The sequence below is a fragment of the Antechinus flavipes genome, chromosome 1, assembly GCF_016432865.1.
Source record: "Antechinus flavipes isolate AdamAnt ecotype Samford, QLD, Australia chromosome 1, AdamAnt_v2, whole genome shotgun sequence".
Taxonomy (NCBI): Eukaryota; Metazoa; Chordata; class Mammalia; order Dasyuromorphia; family Dasyuridae; genus Antechinus; species Antechinus flavipes.
Window position 1 is genome coordinate 75,872,398 of NC_067398.1, and position 20,204 is coordinate 75,892,601.

A 20,204-nucleotide genomic window follows, 5' to 3' on the forward strand; every position below is an offset into this window, starting at 1 on the left:
ATAAATAAGATTATAGGCAAATGGATGTTAGACGAGTGCATCTGTCAATAATGTAACAGTTTTTCCAGTTAGTAATGAATTATATTGTGGCAGGAGGTGTTAGTGATTAGTTGTATTTCTGTGTGTGTGTGTGTGTGTGTGTGTGTGTGTGTGTGTGTATGTGTGTGTGTGTTTCTGTGTTAATGTGTGTTTGATGACTAGATTTACTCAGTAATCCGTACTCAGTTTTATATAAATTTCCACTTCCAAAATTTTCTTTCTCAGGGGCAAAAGCTTCCAAATCAATATTATTTCTAACAACAGATGACTGAATCTCAAATAGGTATTGCTTTATGATTTTGTCATTCTTTTTGTGCCTATACTCTAGAATAATGACTGACCACTGAATGGATGTCCCTAATCATAATCAAGTCTCCTTAATACTGGGATTTAAAATATCTAAAAAGGAAATGGGCAAAGTTCCATTTGACCTGTCCTGGTATGTGCAGAATGCATGACTATAAATTTTACTGCTTTTCTGGGGGAGACAATGTCACTCCCTTTGCTTCTGATTGTATCTTTTATAAGACAGTATAATTTGACCTGTGCACTATGTCTGGGGGGAAAAAAATGCCAAGTATGTTCAAGGTAGGGATCAGTTTCAGCAAGAGTCAAGTCTTAAAACAAAACAGTAGGAAACCTTTATATAATTATTTAACCTTTTCTGCTTCTTTCAAACTACTGTATTTTTATAGCCCACTAAGACAAAGAAATTCACTGCAACATTTACCCATTTAGAGGATTCTGAATTATCTCAAAAAGACAAAATTCACTTGGATTTTTTATCTACAAGATAATTAATAAGTGAAAATTTGGAAACATTTTGATGATCAAAGTGTTGGGAGTGGAGCGATCATAGTCAATATTCACAATCAATATTCTATGTTCCATCCAACTAAGTTGACTTTCCTGTTGTTTTCTGACTATAACATTCTGTTTCTGTCCTTTGTGTCTTTTTGCATAGTTTTTCTCTGATTCTTGGAATTCACCTTTTTTCTCCTCCATCTCTTGCAACTCTTCCTTTGTTTCATGTCTTATAGCTACTGCCTATGTGACTGCTACATTTTCTGTCCTGTTCTCTTTTCTCAAATTACTTTCTCTTCTAAATATTTTATACTTATTCATTTGTGAACATATTGTTTTTCTATCATCACTCCCAATCCCAATAGAATGTAAGTTTTTCAAGGGCAGAGATTGTTTTGTCCTTGCTTCCCTGAAATCTAGCCAAGCATTTGGTCCTTATGAAATGGTTGTTAAATTGTATTAAATTGAAGAGGATTTATTCTGAAAAGATATTTGATTATAAGGATTTTTGGTACAAAAAGCAATAGGAGACCCATTAGGTATGTGTTTTAGGCTTTGATTTCACTCTTTGCTTCTGCATACAGAGGACACAACTTCCTCTGCTCAACTTTAGGGGATATGGATTGAGCAGCATAGTCAGATGACTCGCCATAATTCTCTAGGCTCGCTGTAGCCATATTTCTTTATATAAGGCACAGTTGGCATCTCCTTCACTCTTCTATGATTGTGTAATGAAAACTATGTTTACAAAGTCCTTCCTTGAGCTTTGTTTTGAGACTATTTGTGAAGAGAGGGATCATTGCAGGGTCATTAAGAATGATTTAATATCATTACTCGTATTTTGTGAACACCTTTGTCTAATTTGAGTAGGTCTTAGTGAATTAAAGCAGAACATTTATGTTCATGTCTACCTCGTGCCATATGTTGAGAACTTTAGTTCAGATTGGTTCCAGAGAAGAAAGAGAATGAACACAGATGTATAAGATACAAAGTCTTCCCCCAATGTATTTGTGATTAACGGACATGAACAAACAGTTCCCGAATAAGTGACAACCATATGGGATAATTCACTAAATTACTAAGAATAGAAATTTTAAAAAACTTGGAGAATTCTCTTCACAACTAGTAAATTATCAAAAATTTACAAAAAAAAAAAAAGGTTGGAATAGTCATTGTTGCAGGTATCCTGAAAGACACAAACATTAATGCACTGTTGCTGGAGGTGTGATCTAACCAGAATGGAAAGCAATATGAACTTACTAAGAGAAAATGCAATTAAATGATCTTACTTTTGAAGCATAGATTCCAAGGAAATTAATGTTTTTTATTTATTTTTAATTTGTGGAACGAATTAAAATTTCAAAACATACAACAATAAAAAGATGATTTTACATAAAATTGCAAAATTACTATATACACCAAAATATTTACTTCAATTTTTTGTTAGAATGGTAAATAAATGGTAAAGAATGGTAAATAAAGTTCAACAAGTTTTAGTGCAGGTATATAATGAAATATTACTCTTGTTTTTTTTTTAACTGTGGATATGAAGAATAAAATGCTTGGGAAGATATATAAAATATATAAAGTAAGCAGCTATATAAAGATATAAAATAAGCAGAACCAGAAAAAAACATATACTGATTGCAATTATAAAATGCCTAAAATATGAGACTCTTAATAAATACTTATTTACTGGCTTATTAAGTGGAAAGAAAAACAATTAAGAAATATAAATAATTCTCTTAAAGATGATGAGCAAATTTGGTTCCCAAAAAGGAATATGAAAATGCATTTTCTCCCCTTTTCATATATATATGTGTGTGTGTGCGCACGCGTGTGTATGTGTGTACATATATATAAATTATATTTGTGGATGTGGGTATATGCATATATACATACTGGTTAAAAATTTTATGTATACTTTATACATTCAGTGACTGCCCTTTCCCCAAATCAATTCTTTAAAAGAAGAAAAAATAGAGAGATGCAGAATGCTACTTGCTATATATAAAATACTCTCTAGTGCTGGAGATGAAAAAAAGAAAATGTCAATCAGTCCCTCCTCTCAAAGAGTTCATGTTATAAACCTTATAGAAGGTTTCTAGCTACAAGCAGAAGGGAAAAGTTTCATGATCCATAGGCTTCAGTGACAAAGAGAATCTCTTCTTTAATGTCATTCCCCTTAATAAAACCATATCAAGTTTTTGATGTTGAGTCATTGGATAGTGCCATTGGTGACCATAAGTTTCTTCTCTAGATTTTCAATAACTACGGCTGCAGCACCTTCGAGACCAATTTCCAGCTTGTATCTCCACAGGAATTGTTTCCCAGGATGATGGCAGAGGACACTGGGCTAGAAATATTCCTTTGTCAGGGATTCTTGGGTTTAGGGCACTGGGTTGTCTCCCTTAGTGCTTGAGATTAGACTATATTCAAGGTTGATGATTTGATTTACATTACCCATCCTGCCTCCCTCCATCTCCCACTGTCCCTCCCTCTATCCTTCCCTCTGTCTCTGTCTCTCTTTCCTTGCCTCTTTCTTTCCCTTCCCTCTCCTTCTCTCTTCTTCCCTCCCTCTCCCTTCTTTCTTCTCTCTCCTTCTTTCCCTCCCCCTCCTGCCTTCTCTCTCTCTCTCCCTTCCTCCTTCTCCCTTCCTTCTGCCTTTTAACTGGCAAGTTGGTTAATGAATTGTTCAATTTTGCTAAACTGTTTTCTCCCTTATGTTTTCTTTCTTTTAAGGAATGACTTTGGGGAAAGGGAAGTTATGGAATATATAAAGTGTAGGCAATATTTTTTTAAATTGTATGTATATACATATAGCCACATCCACAAATATATATGTATATATACACACATATATATAATATGTATATATGTGTACATATATATGTGTGTGATCTATATCTCATTTATCTAGATATCTATCTATACATGTGTTTGTACCATTTAGAAAGGTTTTTTGTACCTTTTTCCTGGAAGCCAACTTAGAAATCAATATCTCAGTATTTCAAGAGTCTGTACTTTTATGTGCATGGCTGTGCCCTCTAACAATGAAAATCAGCTCAGATCTCCTTTCTAACTTAATGGGAGTGTTTGAGAATTGCTGGGACTTCAAAATAAATAAACCTTTAACCTGTGTGATCCTGAGCATCTTTAAATTTAGCTAGATGGATCCTCAGACAACAGGGTTTTAATGTGTCACTATGCACAGGTCCTGTCCACTTTTGTCTGCTGCTGCTATAGACTTTGAGAATCCCACTTCCCGACTCCAACAAGAGGAAGGAGGATGTAGAAGCTTCTGAAATGGTTTGACTATAACAGAAAATAAGTCTATACCTAGTTTATAAAGATCAATGTGAGTCAAGCACATTGCTAGACATTGAAAATTCAAATACAAAGAAGTGCATGATCATAAAACATAAAATATATTTTACAAAAATAAGTTTGATTTGATATTTAAACACAGAAGTGGAAGCAGCTGTGGATTTCTCTTTAAACACTGTTAGTACTTAGAAAATTGAAGGACTACATTTTATAGTTAGATTGGTTTTTTTGCAAGGATATTCTAAAATGCAGTATGACAGAGAGAATATTCCAAGGGGAATGCAACTTGAATCCTATTTGTCCTGTGTTTTACTGCCTGTATAATCTTGGTTAATTCAATTGCCTCATCTTTAAAATGAGTGTTATGGATTATATGACTGAAATCTAAAATCCCTTCCAGTTTGAATTCTGTGTTCTTTTTCCTTTGGAAGTCTAGAGCAGGGCTTCTTAAACTTTTCCACTCTTGACCCATCTTCTCCCAAGAAATTTTTACATGGCTTAGGGTATATGGGGATGTAAAATAGCTATACAAATCAAATATTTACTGATAATAAATCATAATTTTGTGACACCCCACACATTCAGTGACAGATCCCAAATGGGGTTGTGAACCACATTTTAAGAAGGTGGGGTCTAGAGGATTTGATCCATTAAACTGGATATATGGCTTGTTAGCAGAGATTAGAAGAGACATGTAAATTTTAATTTAAGTTTGCTAAATATAAAATTGTAAAAAACTAAAGTTGCTCAAATCATAATTTAGTAAATATGGTCAAATTATGATTTTAATATTATTTTTCAATAATATTCAAATACCTTATTATTAACTTGGCATTACCCTACAACTGAACCCTATTTCACATTTGGGAAATAGAGGTAGTTGCCCACATAATATAATTCAAGAGACAACAGAACACCTAGAAGGCCGGACTTGACCATGTTATCCACTCTATTTGGTAACTTCTGTTAATTCTCTATGGACTCTAGGATCAAATATGAAATCTTCAATCCAGGGGCTCTCCAAACTTTCCAATCTTGTAAAACTTCATTCTCCTCTACATAATCAACAATCTGTATTGCTTTACAAATAAAACATCCCATCTCTGTGCCTTTGTACTAGACATCCCTTCATTATAGGATGGTCTCTCTTCTCAGTCTCCAACTTCAAGATTTCCTGCTTCCTTAAAGATTGATATTCAATTCCACTTTTTGGTGTAGGTTTTTGCTTATTTACTTTTTCCTTCTCCTTCCACTCCCCACTATCCTAGTGCATTTTTTCAGAGATTACCTTCACCAACTCTTATAAGTCTTGAAATGTGTAGTTATTTGTATGTTATCATCCCATCGTTCATCCTTCCTCCCATTATTTCTGAGTAGAGCATGTGGCAAGGGTAAATTGTGACTTAATAAATGCCGATTGACTCGCATGAAATTTCAAACCAAAATTAAACATTTCTCTTGATTAAAACGATGTTTTAGACACCTTAGTTTGTGTACAAGGGAGTCATTTGAGAGAGAATATAATGGTATGGACTTGTCCCCACCCACATAAATATTATCATGGATAATTATGAATCCTATAGTGAGTAAAAACAAACAAACAACAACCTTACATAATTTTCAGAGGCAAAGTGGATAATGTGCTAAACCTGGACTCAAGAATATCTGAGTTCAAATACAGTCTCAGACATTTACTAGTTTTGTGAGCCTGGGCAAGTGACTTAATCTCTGTCTGCTTTAATTTTCTCAGCTGTAAAGTGGGAATCATAATAACATTTAACTCATATGGTTATTGTGAAGGTCAAATGAGATAATATTTGTAAAGCATTTAGCACAACACCTGGCACATAGTAAGTGTTTAATAAATGCTTATTCCCTTTCATTCTTTCCTACCAATTTCATGCTTGATGCAGAAATCAATATTTCAGACTAGGGATTATTCAAATCCAGATTTAATACCTCCAGTAACAAAGAACTAGCTATCTAATAAGATAAAGACATTATCCTTTCAGACAGCACTAGTCATAGGGAAGTCATTCTTCCCTATAACTTCAATTTATTGGATCTAGTTGTCTACCTTGAATTTAGACAACACTAATTATTTTAAACAACAATGCAGTAACAATTTCACAGTTACTATCATGTACCTGTTAAGTCTTTGCTTCTCAAAACTACTTTTAGTCATATTTCAGTCACATCCTGTTCTTCATAACCCTACTTTTGGGGCTTTCTTGGAAAAGATGCTGGAGTATTTTGCCATTTCCTTCTCCAGCTCATTTTACAGATGAGGAAGCTGAGGAACACAAGATAAAATGACTTGCTCAGCATCACACAGTTAGTAAGTATCAAAGATGAGATTTGAACTCATTAAGATAAGTCTTCTGATTCCAAGCTCAGTATTCTATTATATCTGTAAAATATAGATATTATATAATAGTATATCTAAATATATACTATATCTATATATAGTAGACATATATAGCACAAATAGAGTATAATACTATATAAATGATATATATAGCATATCTATGTATAATAAAATTATACATAGATATATTATATAAAAATATCTATTAGACATCCTTAGTTCCTTCTAACAAATCTGATTCATTGATCAACTTCACCTGGAAAGCAGAGCGAAGTTTTTTAGCTATGCAAGAGTACGGAGGCAGTCAAACACTGGCATGTGGGCTCTAGATGACTGGATGAGGCAGAGGAATATGGGAAGGATGCCAAAAGGGGTGGTGAGGAGACAGTGCCAAGGATAAAATCCCCTGACTTTACTGTTTTGCCTAAGGCTGGGCCTGTCTATAACCCATGCCATCTTGCTAACAGTGGTTGTGGCAGGTCGTAATGTCAACAAGAAGCAATATTAGATATAACATTTTTACAGTTCTCCCAGCTTGCTGCTACCTGCCTGCCAACTGGTGTCTGGACTGTGTGAGCTTTTTACTAATCACAGAGGTGTCTGTTCCAGAGCAGCCATGCGTGACATACACTGCCCTCCTCCACCCCCTCCCCATTCAGTCTGAAGAGTTTAAGGTTTTTGTTTTCGGATTAACCTCATTTAGGGGTTAATTTTGTTTCATGGGTTGCAAACACAAAAAAGAATAAGAGTAAATGGTGGGATCAAAGAAATGTATGAGTGGAAAAGAAAATGGGAAGCTTAAGGGTTTTTGGTAGAGAGAGTGCTAGGTCTGGAGTCAGAAACATTAAGATCTAATCTGGCTTTAGACTTTCGGCTGCTGTGTGATCCTGAGCAAGAAACGTAACCTCTGTTTATTTCTATTTACTCCTCTGAAAAATGGGGATAATAATGGCACCTCCTTCTCAGGGTTGTTGCGAGAACTAGATGACACATAATTATAAAGTACTTAGCTTAGTGTCTGCAACATACTAAATACTATAATCATGTTAGCAATGATCATCATCATCATCATCATCATCTTCATGTGAAAAAAGCCAACAATAACCAATGCAGAGTTTGTGCACTCCATTGGCAACCTTGTAATACTAGGGGCAGATAGATGGTACAGTAGATAGATTATCAGACTTGGTATCAAGAGGACTTATCTTCCTGAGTCCAAATCTGGCCTCAGACACTTACTAGTTATGTGATTCTGGGCATGTCACTTCCCCCGTTTGCCTCCATTTCTTTATCTATTAAATGAATTGGTCAGGGAAGTGACAAACCACTCCAGAATCTTTGCCAACAAAACAAAACAAAACACCACAAAGAGCTAGATACTCCTGAAAAATAATTGAACAACAAGAACAACAAATGTCAGGGTAAAGTAAGGAAGGCAATTTGTAGTCAATGAATATTGATTAAACACTTACTTTGTACCAGACATTGCACAACACAATACTGAACACAACAACACTTTTGTTGTGGCATTCAGACAAGGTTTGGGAAGAGGAGAGGACTGAAAAAAGCATCTCTAACTCAGAAGCCCATATAATAGGAGAACCTAAGAGAGATGTAACAGAGTAGAAATGGAGTGTTAAGCCTATGGAACAGCAAGTATGAAAGGGTGGTTGGATCCCAGTGTGCATAGAGAGGAGTAAATTATAAGAACATTGCAAAGGTAGGAAAGGCCAGTGAAGAGCTTTAAATTCAATCCTAAGAAATTTCTATTTGATCTTGGAGGCAATAGGTAATCGTGTGTGTGTGTGTGTGTGTGTGTGTGTGTGTGTGTGTGTGTGTGTGTGTGAGATTCCTATACTTTAGGAAATTGACAGCTTGATGAAGAAGTAACTGGAATTTGGGGAGAATCTTGAAACAGAGAACAGTTAGAAAAGCAATAAAACAGTTCAGAGAAGAGGAGATAAAGACTTACCTAGATTCATTGCTGTGAAAATAGAAAGGGACATTTGAGAGAGATGTTGTGAAGATAAAAATGATAAGATTTGACAATGAATCATAAATGTGGGATGAACAAGTGTGAAGAGTCAAGACTGATCCAAAACTGGGAAGCTTAAGTACTTAAAAGGATATTGGTAGTAGGGAAGTTCAGGAAGAAGATGGAGTCGAGAGAAAAGGTTTTATTTGAATCTGCAGAGTGCCGAGTTGCCTAATCCTCCCCAACTCTCATGTTGAATGGATTCCCAGTAGCGAGTTTACAAAACAACACAGGAAAAAAATCACACAGAGCATGTTGGAAGGATCGGCTTAGGCTCTTCTTTGTCAAAGAAAATGCTTAAATCAATAACATAGATCCATTTGAATATTTTCAGTAGTGGTTAGTTTTATCCAGGTGACATTAATAGTATTCTTGAAGTTGTAAAATCCCAAATAATGATGAATAATCTCTGTTTATTATCTCAAATAATCAGGGAAGACAGTAGTAAAAAGTGAATGACTTGATAAAGAAGATTTGGAATAGGGAAACCCTTATTTGCTCTGTTTCTAATGAATTAATCCTCTAGATTGTACCTCCACATACTTTGAATTTCCATTCTGGGGCTGTGGAGTGATGCTTTTCTGTAGGTAAGTTTGGTTTCAAACCTATCTCTAATGAAGGTGACTTTCAGTTATATTAATCTAGGCTCAGGCTGTCTCCTAAATTATGATCTCGTATCATGCATTTCCTAGAGGAGATTTTGAATGGAATATCCCATAGATATCTTAAACTTAACATATTTAAAATACAATTTATTGTTTTGTCCTAAAACTTGCCTTGCTTCTAACTTCCTTATGTGGAGGGAATTCTTCCAGCTATCCATATTCATAACTGTAGTGTCATCTTCAACTGTATATACCACTCTTAAATTATCCAATTAGTTGCCAAATTTTGTCATTTTTATTTCCACACCATTTCTTTTTATGCTCTTTTATTTTTACTCATTTTTACTTTTAGCCATATTTATGTGATGGCTTCAGGGTTCAATTCAATTCCTCATTGCCTCTTGCCTAAACTATTTGAATAGCTGCTTTTTTGATGTTTGCCAAAAATATCTCCTCATTACAATCCATTATCCAGTTAGATGTTAAAGTGATTTTCCTAAGTATGGGTGTGACTATATCACCCTTCTGCTCATTAAACTACAATTGTTCCCTATTCCATCTAAAGTCAGACTTCTCAAACCTTTGAAGCCCTTCACCACCTGAAATCTTCCTACCTTTCCAGTTATATAACACAGTAAAACACTCTACATACTCCTACTAGGGGCCATCCAGAATAGTCTACTTGTTATAGGTCTATTCCTCACACATGATGGGCCATTTCTAGATTGCATGCTGTTTCTCATGTCTGGAATGCTTTCTCTTATCATGTGTACTTCTTTTAATGCACGGTTTCTTTTAAAATTCATTGCAGCTGATGTGACTTTCTACTTGAATCCTTTCTTGCTATCCATATCTGCTATTTTCCCATCCATCCTAAATTGCCTTATTTTTATATTGTATGTATTCTGTGCATTCCTATTTTTATGTTCATGTCACCTCTTCCTTTAGAAAGTAAAGTTCTTGAAGGCAAGGACTGTTCCACTTTTGTCTTTCTATCTTTTTATCTTTAGTATTTATCACATCATCTGGCATATATTAGGGGCATGATAAATGCTGTTGATGAAAGAGTCAACAAACATTAAGTGCCTACTGTGTGAGGATACAAATAAGAAAAAAAAATCCTGTCCTCAAGGAATATACAATTAATAGGGGAAAACAATGCACAAAAGGAATATGGGGCCAGAAGGATGACTGAGAGTACCCAGCACTGGGGGCATGACATTTGTAAAGTCAAAATCAAGCATAACAGCTGATGATAAATGAAGTTAGAGAAACAGAGACTTTATGTCAGGGACATTGGGGAAGAGTTCATTGAATTATGACTATATTGTATACAGTAAGATGATAAAATGAAAAGCATGGTTATGTTTGCAATCAGAGAACCTGGCTCAAAATCTCAGTGATCTTGGACACAATATGCCTCTTCTCTGTTCCTTATATTCTTCATATCTCAAAAAAGATAATTTTATTTGATTCGGGATTCTAAATCTCTAGGGTCCTGACTTTTATCAGTGAGGGAGTGAGTGGAGGAGAGGAGAGATTTGGTAATTTTGTAATTCTATTCATTTTAATTAGTATATTTGAATCCATTATTCTGAGGAGTCAGTGGTCTTTACCAGCTTGAAAAAAGGATCCATTACTCACACACACATACACACACACACACACACACACACACACACACACACCTATCCTAAGTTTGCTGATATGCCAATATTCTCATGGATGCTAACTGCACTATGCCTAGTTAGAATAGATGTTATATATAATTCTAAGTGCCACAGTTTAAGTAAAATATTAACAAGAAGAGCAATATGAGAGCAGTCAAGATGGTAGAAGTCTGAAGCATATGAAAATCAGTTGAAGGAACTAGGGACATATAGCATGGAGAAGAGAAAATTGAAAGCATACATGATGAATTTTATCCAACAAGTGAAGAATGCTTCTAAGGAACCAGGATTAGATTTTTCTCACTTCTACCTTTCCAGTTTTCCTATGCCTTACTTCCCACCATGTTCTCATTGATTTTAGTGACACTGGATTCCTGACTAGTTCTTTAATTAGACTCTACACTTCTTAATTCTGGGTCTTTTCTCTGGCTGTCCTTCATATCTGAAATGCTCTGGGAATTTTCTCTGTTTGTCCACCATGTTTCTGATATGCTTTCTCTTCATTGCTCTAACTGCAGATCTCTCTGGCTTCCTACAACTCCCAGAAAAAATCCTGCTTCCTATGGAAGCTTTCCCTAAACCCTCATCATCCCAATGCTTTCCCTTTTTTATTTCCTAATTATCCTGTATATACTTGCTTAGTATGTGTTTATTTCCAGGTCATCCTCTCATTGGATTGTGAGCTTCTTGAAAGAAAAGGCTGGTTTTTTTTTTTTTTTTTTTTTTTTTTTTTTGTTGTTGTTGTTATTGTTTTCTTTTCTTTTTTGGGAGGGGGGGTTGTTTTTTGTTTTTGTTTTTATTTTTTATTTTTGGCTTTCTGTATCCCTAGTAGCATAGTACCAGTCCCATCGTAGATGTTAATGATCATTACGTTATTGATTTTTCTGCTTCTCTCCAGAGGGCAAAACAAAGAGCAATAAATTGTAATCAACAAATTTGAGCATGATATTGGGAAAACAGTAAATATTAGATCTGTCTGAAGATGGGCTAACATAGGAGGCTTCGTTGGAAGTACAGAAGCAACTCTGTGGCATGATGGCTAAAGCACTGGACTTGAAATTGGGATAAACTGAATTTTGAATACTGGCTTAGCCATCTACTACTTTCATGACCCCCAAACAAATTACTTCTCATTTTTCAGCCTCAGTTTCTTAACCTGGAAAATAATAGTAACCTAATACTTCACAGGACTGTTGTGAAGATTACATGAGGTGATATGTTTTTAATGTGTTTTACAAACCTTGTAATGTCATATAAATGTTAGTCATTATTATTCAAATAGAAGTTGAAGTGGCATTTTTCAGAAAGGGTGTACAATGAAGATTCCTTTGAGGGGTATGTGTTAGACTAAATGACCCCTTAAGTTTCCTTTTACCTGGAAACTTCTGTGATTCTGAGAAGTTAAACCTTCTTTCCTCTCTCACTTTCTATTTAAGAAACGTACATTTTAATAAGGTATTCTTGTGCAGTTTGCTTTGTCTTAACTTGAATAAGTGACTACGGTTGTAGGAATTTTAGGTCAAGACTTCTTTAGTAGTCAGGGCAAGTAGAAAGAACCATGGGATATATAGTTGGAAGGAAACTTAGGAGGTACTCCCTCCAAAACTGTGTTTTTTTTTTCCCTTGGGGGAAAATCCTAAAATAATAAACCCTGCCCTTAGCACAAACACAACAACAACAACAGTAACAACAAATGAGGACTAAGAAAGTTATGACATCAAAATTATGAAGACAGCAAGAGACAGAACTGATATTTGGACCCAGTTCTCTGACCTTATATCTACTTTTTGATACTGTACCAGGATGAGGAGAGTAGATGTTACTGAATAGGCAGAATGTTTCAGTGTCCCTCCAATCATGCTAGGGAGATTTTTACTTAAGATTGATCTTGGGGGGGGGGGGAACATTGACCTTCTCTTTAAATAGTAGGGCCCCTAAATTGCCTTTGATTGGGAGCCACTGAGTAAGGAATTTCAATATCATACTAAAAAAGCAGCAATTATTTTTTCTTAGAGAATATTTTGAGACTGAAGGTCTTCTAATCTTCTCACAGTATTCTTGGGATGGCTCTTTATTGCTTTACCATATCTACTTTTTGCTCCATGATGTGAAGATAATAAGACACACATGGATTTTTTGGGAAGAAAGAGAATCGAAGAGTTCAGAGCTTGACTGAGCATACAGATATTACTCTCCAACAATAAGTGATATATGTTTAAGTGCAAACATAATTTGGTTATAATGAAGGACAAGTCAGTAATATGCATGTCACTTGGGAAATAAAGGCACTGCGGATCAATTGGCTGACTGATTCTGACCCAATTGTCACCACAGTCAGAATTACATAGTGGTAAAAGTAGACAGAAACTTGGAGATTAATTCTTCTAATGCCTCCTGTTTTAGAGAAAGAGATCAAATACAGAGAAAGATAATACCTTCCCTAAGGTCACATACATAGTAGCTGATCTGTAATTTGAATCTTTTGATTTTAAATCCAATGATCTTTTCTGTATGAAAAAGAATTAAAAACAATCACATAACTAGTAAGTGTCAAGAATCCTGCCCAATGATTCCAATAGACTTATGATGGAAAGTGCCATTCACATCCAGAGTGAGCACTATCAAGACTGAATGTGGATTGAAATACAATATTTTCATCTTTTGTTGTTGTTTGTTTGCTTGTTTTTTCTTTCTCATTTCCCCACTTTTGACCTGATTTTTTTGTGTGTGTGCAGCATGACTAACATGAAATTAGAAGAATTGCATATGTTTAACCTATGTCAGATTGCTTGCTGTCTAGATGATGGGAAAGGGGAAAGGGAGGGAGAAACATTTGGACCACTAAGTTTTATGAAGGTGAATTTTGAAAACTATCTTTGCATATATATTTAAATAAAAAAATAAAAAATGAAGGTAGAACAACTATAACAACAACACAAAGGGTCCAGCCTAAATTCTCCTGATACCTTATCTCTAGCAGTTTTAAGTACCCCTGTAGAGTCTTTCAAATTTCAGTATTAATGGGAACATACTAAATAGAAGGTGTTTCTACTTGGCTTTTTTTTTTTAATTTAGCCTAATATATAGGCTATCCCTTAACATGATCATAAAATTGACTCAATTACAAATCTTGGTCTAACTAGTGAGCAGGGCTAATTTGTTTTGGAATCAATAAATGAATAAGTGAATGAAATAAGGAATGAATACCCCCCTCCCAAAAAAACAAAACAAAACTATTATTTCCTATGTGATGATTATTATGTTAAGCACTAAAAGATACAAATAGAAAAGCAAAGCCCCTGCTTTCAAGGAGGTAGACCTGAAAGAGACCAAATACATTGCACAGTATAATGATGACAAAGTCAAGAAAGATTTAAGATGCTGACTTGTGCCCATTTCAGAACCTGATCATTTTATTAGCTCTTGTTGGGGAACTATGCTGGTGGTCATTAATGACAGATTCATCTCAAAACTTTTGCCTCTGTTCCCTTACATGGCTACAGGCATGCAGAATTACAGTTAATTTATTTTTTTACTCACAGCAATTTTAGTTGCTATAGGGAGATTTTTTTTCTTCAGTTGCACAGTTATCTGGTTTTATTGTGAGTTTTCAGTGATGTGTAGTTTCCTCCAAGTATTAGAATGTTTGTCAAAATATAAATTATGTATGAGCAATATGCGTTCCCATTGATCTGGAGAACACTAAAGCCAATTGTATTTTCATAATAGGTGTATAACCACAGAGTATAGACATACATTTTATAGTGTTACTCTTTCTATTTCACCAAAGGTAAAGGAAAAACCTAAAACAAAGATCTGGCATGTTCCCCAAGTTACTGGGTAAATAAGTCCTTCAGTATTGATTTAAAATGATGAGCTTGCATTGATCTACCTTGCCAATACTTTATGCAAGTGAAGTCCCAAAGACGTCCAAATAAAAACAATTTAAATCACTTAATAAAAAGGATTACCAAATAGTTTAAAACCTAGCAGATGTCCAGTCCACCAGCCAGCCTCCCCACCCCAGTGCCCTTTGGGAATAAAATGCATTTTTCTTTGAAAATGTAATGGAAATAAAAATGAGTTTGGGAATTACCAACTGTTCAAAAATAACCAAACAATTGTGAAATATTTAAGTAATAAACTAGTCCTTTTTGGAATATATAGATTTATGTGTATTTTTATTTATTTTAATTTGGAAATCATTAGTATTTATACATATATGTGTATATATATTTAACAAGCATGGGCTTTTTGTGTGTGTGTTTGTTTTTCAGAACCATTACATTGCAAGAGTGCAAGAGATCTTCATTGTTCAACCACTTATAGAAATTATATTAAGAATAAGAAAATGATTGCCTTAGTAGCTGAGGACATACTTTTGTGATTTGACTTCACTGTGACTCAGGGTCAGATTTCTTTTGATTCCAGTTATAAAATTTCTAATGATTTTCCTTCCTCCTTTGAGAGGAAAATGAAGAACTAATTTATAATTATCTCTTCCTAAAGAATATACAGACCCTTCTTTATCTCCACTAAAATTTATCATCAGAAATGTGTGTGTGTGTGTGTGTGTGTGTGTGTGTGTGTGTGTAGCATGGAGAATGTCTTTCTCCTATCAGTGAATGTTCCATGCCAGCTCACCAAATATACTATACAACTTTCTGTAGCAAATCTAAAAAAAAAAAAAGTTTATAAAAACATAAGCTAAAAACAAATTTCAAAAGCTAAATTTAAATTTTTAATTCTAGGTATGTGGAAAGGAAAATAATAATTCTATAGAGTCTTGAGATATATAATAGGTAGTTTCATTAAAACAACTGTGAGATGAGTACAAGGTTCACAATATGGAAAACTAAAGAAACAAAAACGCCTTGCTAAATTTAAATGAATATTTGTTATGGATCAGAACCCTGAACTTGAAACAAGGATTCTTACAAGGTGTTAAGTCATTGGAATTGATAAATACAATGGTTATCTAGTTTAACATGGTGCTTAATAGTTCTTTAGTTCAGTACATGTATTTAGTACTTAATATAGTTCCACAAGACTCACACCTATGAAAAGGGAGTATATAACAGCCATCAAAGACTGGACGGAATTCATTCCATTTTCAGTCAGGTTCCTGATGGCTCTCTTGGGGGTCTGAGAGACAGATTCATTCACTTCATCTCACACTACTATGGTGGCTGGCCCAGCCTCCTGCAATTCTCCACTGAAATCAAGACTCCGGAAGGCCTCTAAGAAAGCTAGCTGGGCCCCAGGCAAGGAGATGATAAGGAATTTGGACTTTGGACTTTAATACCTGGCTACTCTTTGTGGTGATCACTCTGCTGAAATGAAGGCTGCTCCCAGGACCTCCAGAAAATCAAACAAAAAACATTATAAATATTCTTAACATTTTTGCTTTTTGATGTTAAGAAATAAAATGCTTCCATTGCTTCTGTTTCCACCAAATAATATCACTGCATTGAACTTAAATATAATAGAATAAAGGGTTGAAGAACCCTGAAGGAATCCAATCTAATTACAATCAATCAGAAAATGGAATCTTAGAAACTTTGAATAATTTTCACTAAGTCATAAAGGTGGTACATATAAGAGCTGGTTTTCCAATACTTTTCCACAATCCAAAATGCCATCTCTTAAAACAGATTTAAAAAGAGAAAGAAAAAAAAGAAAAGGCAGTTAAGCAACACCAAGGAACACACTGATCAAGTCTGATATGTGTTATTTTCCACATCCATGGTTCCCTACCTCTACAAAGAAGGGAGGAATTTGAAGTCTCATATTTTTTTATCACTAAACTTGGTTATTATAATTGTTTAGCACTCAGTTTAGATCTTTGTGATAGTTATCTCTATTTCCATTATAGTAGGATTTATATATATATATTTTTTTTCCCCTTAATTTTGGTTCTTTTTCAGGTTTTAGATATAGATATAGATATATATGTATGTATATACACATATACATGTATATATAACTATACACATATAAACAGAAATAAATGTGTATGTATATGTACATATATCGTACATAGTTATATAATTAACATCTTATGACATTTCATTTATTTACCACACTTTAGTTTAGCTATTCCCTAATCAATGCAAATCTGTTTGGTTTTCAGTTTTTTGCTGCTAAGGAAAATGCTTCTATAACTATTTTGTTGCATTCTTGATATTTCTTTATATCTTTGACCTCTTTGGAATGTATCCCTAGCAGTAGGAATTTTAGCTGAAAAAATATGGCTTATTTATTATTCCCTTAGCATAAATCTAAAGTGTTTCCTAGAATGTTTGGACCAGTTCACCGCTCTATCACCAATGTATTAGTATTTTGAGGGTGATCTCTTTTTTAAAATGCTGCCAACATTGATTTTCTTAATTTTTTTTTGATGCTAATTTGCTGTTTGTAGAAAAAACCTCTTGATATTTTTACTGTAATTTCTCTTCTTATTAATGATTTGTAATAATTTTTCATATGACTGTTAATTGGAACTTCACATTTTTATATCTATTTATATTCTTTGACCATATTTCATTAGGAAATGATTTGTTAAATATTTGTTTTTTTTCCTTATGGATTTGATATCAGAGTTTTTTAAAGAAGTATTCAATAAAAAAATATCCCCACACCCAATTAGATTCTTTTTTTCTTACCCTAATGCTAGGGATTTTTGTGGTGGAAAATGATTTCAATTTTTTGTAATCAGGTTTATGTTTTGCTATTACCATTTTCCCCTATTTGAATATGAATGTACTCATATTGACTTTCTTCCATTTCTTTTAATGATTCTTCTTTGATACTTAAATTGTGTATCACTTTGAATTTCATTGTACTATATAATATGAGATGTTAGTTTAACTTAATTTTTACCAAACTATGTTTTGGTTTTCTCATGAATTCTTTTAAAACAGAGATTTCTATCCCAAATACTGGATATTCTTTTTTTTTTTCTTTTTAATGCTGGATGGCTGAGTTCACTTGTTACTTGCTCTATATGTATTTAGTCAATTTCACTTATTTATTTTTGTATTTCTGACCTATATCACATTATTGTTTTATGGAATAATATGATTTCTATAAGTGCTATTCTCCTTAAGTCTTACCCTTTTTCATGATTTTATTTGATATTCTAGACTATTTTTAGCCATGTCAAATGATTATGGTTAATTTGACTAGTAGAACCTTTATATATAAAATGATATAGGTAATATAATTTTTATTAGATTGGTGCAGCCCAACCATCAATGCATTTTTCTTTATGGATTTTATTGCTATGAAATGTTATTGATCTTGTAATCTGATACTTTACTGTTGCTATGAATTTTGTCAATTACTTCGTTGATTGTCTAGAATTTTCTAAGTGTATCATGATATTGGCAGATAGGGAAGATATTGTTTTCTTTTTTGCTGATATTATTAATTTCTTACCTTCCTCTTACTTCATTTCTATTAAAGATATTCCTTGAACTATGTCAAATGTTCTATTATATTTTAAAAGGTTCCATCTATGTCTCTGTTATGCAAGTTGAATGTTTTGTGAAAAAAAATTACTATAAGTGAATGCAGTACTTTGTCTTTTCTAGATGAGACTCATTAAACAAAAAGAAAACTGAGATGCTGGAAGTTAGAAGACAGGCAGATTAAGAATTTACAGAAATAACTTTTGAATAAACAAACAGCACTAAAAGCAATAATAAAGGCCTACAACTGATTTATACCACTGCATTTGTCAGATATAGTCAGGAGACCTATGAGTCATGTAAGGTCCAAGCAAGTAATCAAAATCAACACAATAGGGAAAATCCCCATGAACTCAATCAACAATGGGTCAAAAGGAAGCATCCACAACTGGCTATCATAAATCCTTCAATTTCTATAAATAAGTGAGCATTATTTATCCTTTCTTTTCTATAAATCCTTCCATTCCAGGATTTATGCTAGCAGCCCAAGATCTGTCTATTCCCACCAACTACTATAAAATGTTATCCTTAAGATGCTGGATTTATTTATTAGTATAGGTCATGCCTTGAAATGGTGTAATCTACAACATATTAATTACTACAGTTGAAAAACTTAACATCAACTACATATGTAGAAAGCTAAAATTATGTAGCAGAAACTTGGGCTATATAATAAGATTTGAAAAATCCTAATATCACAAATACAATGGTTAAGAATTCTCAAAAATTCAGAAAGAAAATTGTACTGGATTCAGAGCTTTATTTTGAATAGAATTGTTGCCCAGAACAGTCCAGATATAATATTGTTACATAGGAATTTAAGAATGATATTATTAATAGATGTCACATACAAATAATCATACTATCACAACTACTTAGAACCAAAAGATTTCAAAATATTAAGGCTTAGCAAAAGAAATTAAATCCATGTGGGAAAAGTGCATGTAATCCTTTTCTTCATGATAGGGTATCAAAGATGCTTTCAGTGTGTCTACAAATAATAACTTTACATCCCAATACTATAATCAGTTATAAAAAGTCATTTATTTACTTGATTCTTTCAGAATATTAAATATGAAAAAATAATAATAGGACAGTGACATCCTCAGATCAGTGTTAATAATAATAGCTAACATTTACATAGTCATGTAAATTTTTTAAAAATGGGCTTTTTCTTTGACTCATTGGAGCCTCATGAAAGTACCATGAGGCACAAACTAAGGTGTATCTTACCCCCATTTGGTATATGAGGCTGGCTTCACATATTTATAGTCAGTTTCAGAGTAGAACTAGTACTTAGATCTTGCAGTATTCTTTTCAATATATCATATATACTTCATGGTGTTGAATAGGGCTAAAATGATATGAATTCTCAAAAGTATTATACATTGTACTTGTATAGGAAGGAGTGGGAGGTGGGGAGAGGATGAGAAATATTCACTTGATACTTAACAAAAACAATACATTCTGAGTCTAACATTTCAGAATATGTGCTTCAGCCTGGATGCTGGGTTTTAAATGGCTTGTCAATGAATCATTTTATTCTGCTTCGATTTCACCTTTACTGCCATTCATCAAAGAGCAAGTAGGATTTATTAAGTGTCCACTTGTGCCCTTCCGGCTGGACAAGTGTAAAAGATGCTTTTAGTCCTTTTGAATAATCATTGCTTTTATCCCCCTGTGTTTTTATTGGAGAGCCTTGGGTTTCCCCCCTCATTTTTCATTTCCTCTTGGAGAATGTTAATAATCTCATTATTCTTGTTTAACTGCCAAAAACTTCATTCACCATTTTACTTCTATATTTATTCTGAACATTTAAATTGAGAGAAAATACATAAAGAAATTTAATTTCCTCTTATTCACTTTTCCCAATCTTGCTTTCTC